Below are 6,000 nucleotides of genomic sequence, written 5' to 3'. Positions count from 1 at the left end.
GGCAGGCAGGTGAGACCAGGGACTGCAGCACCGGCAGCCTGACTACGGTGCCGGGCCCCCCTTGGAGGCTCGGGGAATTTTGTCCCCCCTGCCCACCCCCCCCTCGGCAGCCCTGTATGCCATGAAGGTATTTAAACATCTGTATCATATCTTCTCTCGCTCGTTTTTTTTCCCCAAAGTATACATATTGAGGTCTATAAGTCTGTTCCTATATACTTTATGATAGAGACCCATTTACATGTGGGCATACACTAATATCATACGCCATAGCTTATAAGGTGTGCTCTAGGCAACTGACCTTATGATGTCCCAAAGATGTGAAAAATGAACACAAAAATTTCCTATGGGATCAGGCTATTAGATGTTAAATTCCTATAGAGAAAAGTGAAAATTATTAACAAGAGCCTTATAAGCTATGATGTATGATATTAGTGTATGCCCACATGTAAAAGGGTATTTTTTTTTACATTTAAAGTGTTCTGTTCCACTTTTGTTTTTAGAGATTACGTGGATTTTATGTTTATAATTGTAATTTTAAGCTAAATATTATAGTCACATCTTAAATTTAAGATATTTTTATATTTATGTGTTTTTGACTCTTGTGTACATGTTTTTCTAGACTCCTGAGGCAGGCGCATAGGCGCCGAAACACAGCTGCTGTGTCGAGTAAATTGATGTTTCCTAATAAAGGCTGAATTCTTAGACGTCTCCCTTGGTTATTGTGAAGGCCAGACTATTCTACTCCTTTTCACTATACTACTTTGATGTAGGAATTGTGGGCTTCCTCCAACTTCTGTGGTCATTCCTAGTAGCCTGCTTGTATCATTTGGATCTGAGCAAATTAAAGTATCCATTTTGAAAACGTACTTTAAAAACAAGAAGAAATTTTATCGTGGACAAAGGACACCAGTTTTTCCTGATGTTTCCAGAGTAACCAAGACAAGGAGGAAAGTGTTTGAAATCTAAGGCATTAGCCTTGGGTGTTTCTTTTTGTTTAAAATTTCCTTGAAAATATTTGGTTTCCTACCAAGCTGCTAATTACATTTTCCATGATACTTCTCAATTAGAAAAGTTTCTTTTACATAAGCAGGTAGAACTGGGTGAGGAACAAGATAGGTTATTGTAGTTAATGAGTTATATGAGAGTAGGTTTTGTAAGAAGGATTCTTCTTTCTTTTGATTACTCTTTACTTTGCCTTACATGACTTTTTCTTTCCTCAGTGAAGTGGAATAGAAAAGATTATCATGATTTTATATTTTAACTGTTTTATTCTATGTTATTTTGCAATTTATTTAATTTCAGTAGTGTATTAGAATGTAATGATTTGGAAATAAGAAAAGAATAATCTTTCTAACTAATAACATCTGCATATGGAAATACCCATAGTTCCCGCTATACTCAACTTCAATTTTGACTCTTAATTTTTCTTTCTTTTTATACAGACTGCTTTGTGGCCCTCCTCCTTCCTTCCCAAACCCCACTTGGCTTAGACAATATAGATTTTTACATGTGGCATTTATTTACATATGTGGATTTAATTTACACAACTCAAGGTGAATTATATCGCTGTAATGAATTCTGCTAATTTCAGCGTAGTGGTTTATTTCTCGTTTATCTTGTTTGTGTGCTATGATTACTTCTGATGTATCATAGATTGTCATGCGTAAAATAATCAGCACTAAACCAGAAATAAATCACTGCAGCAATTTTACTGCAGTTTAGCAGCGAAATTCATACTAATGAGATGCACATGGAATTACTTCTGATGCCTTAAACTGTGCTAGAGATTTGTGCATTTTTTTTTAATTTGCCTGTTTGCGCTGAAAGTTTCCATCTTAGCATAAATGTTTACTTTGCTGTTTTTTGAAATCATTATCTTATTACATCAGAAGATGCCAAGTAAAAACTCAGGGGTCCTTTTACAAAGCCACAGTAAAAAGTGGACTGCGGTAGTGTGGGTACGTCTTTTGGGCGCACGTTGGGCTACTTTTTACTGCACCTGGGAAAAACGCCGTTTTTTTTAATGGGCCAGGAAATGGGAGTGCGCAAAAATAAATACTAGCGAGCGCCTATTTATGGCCTGAGCCCTTACCACCAGCCATTGACTTAGCGGTAAGGGCTCATGCACTACTCACGCAGTAACCATGCAGCGTGCGCCAATGTGGCCTGCACTGCCAATTACCGCCAGGGATGTCCCCGCAGTAGAAAATAGAAAATTATTTTCTACCATGGGATTCGGCGCATGCCAAACTCAGAATTGCACAATCTACCTTGGTGGTAGTGCCGAATTGGCACATGTGACCCATGCGTTAGCCCTCCCGTGACTTTGTAAAAAGGCCCCTGTGTTTTTAACATTTTCATATTATATGAGGCATTAGGCTTATACTTGAGGGTGATGTGCTCAAGCTCACAAAAAGTATCTCTGGGATTTGAACTCTGGCTTCTTAACCTACTGCTCGATTCATTAGAGTATTCATCCACTAAAACAATGGTGTTCCTTTTCCATGCATAATCATTTGATTTCTTTCTGCATACACAGAAAAGACCTCCTAGTTCTGAAGGTTGCACACACATAGATACCAAATACAGAGAGCTTCAGTTAACTTGCCCAACCAGACACAAGCATACTGTGGGCATCCATACAAAACACATTGACAATGAAATTCCAGATACCATCTCAGATTCTGTGAAAAGGGTCATGGTCCAATAGAGTTGGATTTTCAGGTGGGAAGGGGCTCCTCTAGCACAATCTCCCCACTTTAATCCACATGTTCTGTCTTTAACATGCCAGTGGTTTTAGTCTACCAGACGGTATGTTAATAGAGTATTGGATGAGGTGTTTTACACATTTTTTGTTAATAGCCTAAGATATAATGTCTGCTGATTGATAATATTGTGTGTGTGTGTGTGTGTGTATGTGTGTGTGTGTGTTTGTTTGGTTGGTTGGGGAATTGGTTAGCAAAGAGTCAGATTATGAAGAGTAGTTTGGAGGACCTACAGGAGCATATCCTAGCTCCCAGGCAATGAGGATACTGACTACTTACCTAAGATGCTCAGCAGGAATGAGAGATATCCAGAGTGCCTTGTTTGCTAAAATCTGAAGGTCCTTTGGTTTTGTAGTTGTGGCAGAGGGGAGGAAAGGGAAAGGTGATGGGGCATGGGCAGGTGGTAGATATATTTGTATAATGACCTGTGTGGTTGAATTAATAAGTGGTAGCTAAGAGTAGGCCTCAGAGAGGAGAAGAGCTTGTGGCAGAGTGCAAAGAAGCTGCTTCAGGAAGGCTGCCATCTGTACCGCCCTATGCATCACACTAGAGCCTTCTGCACTTATATGAGGACTGATGAAAGTAGTAAGCATGAGGCCCTTCTGAGTGCAGGGCCAGGATTGGTTGCCCCACTTGCCACATCTTAATGTTTCCTCTGGGGAACTCGTGAAGAATTTTTAACTCTACTGGCACCTGGAGTGCTTCAAATGTTATGTTGTTCTGAGATCCAAAGTATCCTAATAATTCTCATCTCCTACTCTTCGCGCAACCCCCACAGGGTAGAGTCTGCTGCAGTCCTTGTTTTGAGTGGTCTGTTAAAGTCTGGTGATGTCAGTAGGTGCCTCCATGGCTAGCCCAAAAGGTATCTGACATGCTAGACAAACCTTTAGCAATGCACCTCTTGCCCTTTCTTTCCTCTCCCTCCCTCCTTAGGCCTCGCCTTTCTTCCTTCACACTCAGGGTCAATACAAGGAGATTAGGCACTATAAACAGACTTTCAGCCTTGTGCCCTCTCCCAAATAACTTTTTGTCCCCTGACAATCATGATCACCCCAACACTACCTTCCAGAATAATCTGGGTAAATGGTTATTTGAAAACTGTTCACCCTCCCTACTGGAAAAAGTACCTTCTGTTAGATCTTTGCGTTTGTTTCGTTGTCAGGACCTACTATTTTGCTCTTAACTTCAGCTGCTCTTTGACACTGCTGCTGTAGGTGATTGCTTAGTCTTGCCTAATGGTTGTGCTAGCCCCCCACCCACAGGTCAGCCAGCAGCCCCTTCTTTTTATTCCTGACCCTCTTTAAGTTCCTCTTAATACCTACATGTCTAGCCTCAGCTCATCCTTATTAACTCAGTTACAGACCTGATGGATAAGTCCTGGATGTGGTACTTCTCTGCCTCCCAAGCTCCCTGTCTACCTCTTTACATTCTTTAGGAGTGGAGATGTCAGGAGTACCACTGCCTTTGCTATTTGGAGTGGGACCCCCTGGCCAACCCACTGAGGAGTGAGTGGGACGTTGCTGCCATTTGAATTGTGTGCCTGGCTGGTGGGTTGCACAAGTACACCGAGTTACTATGCTTTGCTTTCGCACTCTGCTTTGCTGTGCCAAGGGCCACCCCTGTCTGTGACTGCCACCAAGAGCTCTCTGCTGAATGCACTCTGTCACTCTCAGTCAGCCATCATGCGTCAGCTTCTTCCTTCTCATAGTATGAAGCTGTGTGACATTTCCTGCCGGATGCTGCTGGGGGAGGGGGGGGGGAGGTGGAGGGATGGCAAACGCTGAGGAGCTCAATCAGTTTCTAGCTTACAGGTGTCACAGGAGATGGAGGATTGCATTCACATTACCTGCTTCAGACTCAGGTACTGCCCGGCTCAAGGAGCAAGAGAAAAGGAAGGAGTATGGCAGCCCAATGATAATAATGCAAAAAAATGAAAACAGACAGGAGAAAGTGTAATAACATACGAGTATTCAGGGAGACCTGACATGTCTGTGTTTTGGCAAATTGTGACTGTGTCAGGTGTCCAACATCTGATGAATTACTACTGCCCAATTATCGGAGGTCTTCCAATATTCACTGAATTGACAATGTTGCAGCACTCTTGAATTCAAAAAAATTCTCTTATGCTCCAACTAAGATATAGAGAAGTGAGGCAGCCTTCAAGAGAAAAGCTAATTGAATTGAATTTTAATTTCAAAATGTACATTCCACTGGTGTAGTTAAAATGGAAAAAAAAATAAAACAAAAAACCCAAACCAATCCCCCCCCCCCCCCACCACCACCATTCACAGTTAGAAAGAGTTATTGAGACAAAGTGAGTGGTGAGAGAAGAGGGTAACAGATGGGGAAAAAGGGGGTGAGAGATGGAGAAGGTGGGTTGCGAAGGGGGGGAAAAGAAAGCTGGGAGGAGGTGAGAGTGAATCATAAGCTTGCAAGGACAGGAAAAAGAGGGAGGGGAATTGTAAGAAATAGAGAAAGACCTGGCAGGAGTTGAAATGAAGCAAGAAGTGATGAAAGAGAACTGAAGCGAGATGAAAAAAGTGAAATGGAGAAGAGGGAAACATAAGGGGCAGAAGAACAGAGCGAGAGAAAGCAGAAGGAAGAAAAAGACAGTATCATCTACAGCAATAGGGAGAAGAAGATCAGATTTTTAAATGTAAGTATTAGAATATGGAGCTCTTTTTCAAAATAGAAAAATGTCCTTCTGTTACCTTATGACGTTTTTCAGATGTTTTTCTCTCAAAACATTCAGGTTATAATTTTCCGCACTCCAATTTTTGGACATTTTTGCTCCTCAGTTCATCCAAATTTCAAGGAGGCATGTTGGGGATGTGTTTTGGGTGAGGCATGGGCAGGACATAAACCCCCTTACTCCCCTAGTGGTCACTGACCCTCTCCCACCCCCCCCAAAGCTATGAAAGAAACAGTACATATCAGCCTCTATGACAGCAGTATTAGAGCAGCAAGCAGGCCCCTGAAGTAGCCTAATAGTCAGTGCAGTGGACTGTAGAGAAGGGGACAGATGGTGTAAAGTGTGAACCCTCCAAAACCCACCAAAAACCTACTGTACCTACATAGATATGACACCTGCAGGCATAAGGGCTATTGTAGTGGTGTACAGTTGGGTACAATAGGTTTTGTTGGGTTTTTGAGGGCTCACCACACAATATAAGGGGGGTAACGGTGAGATAGTTACCTGGGACCTTTTATGTGAAGGCCACTGCAGTGCCCCCTA

The sequence above is a fragment of the Microcaecilia unicolor genome, chromosome 4 (genome assembly GCF_901765095.1).
Source record: "Microcaecilia unicolor chromosome 4, aMicUni1.1, whole genome shotgun sequence".
Lineage (NCBI taxonomy): Eukaryota > Metazoa > Chordata > Amphibia > Gymnophiona > Siphonopidae > Microcaecilia > Microcaecilia unicolor.
The sequence above is the reverse complement of the archived record's forward strand: the minus strand, read 5'-3'. Positions refer to the sequence as shown.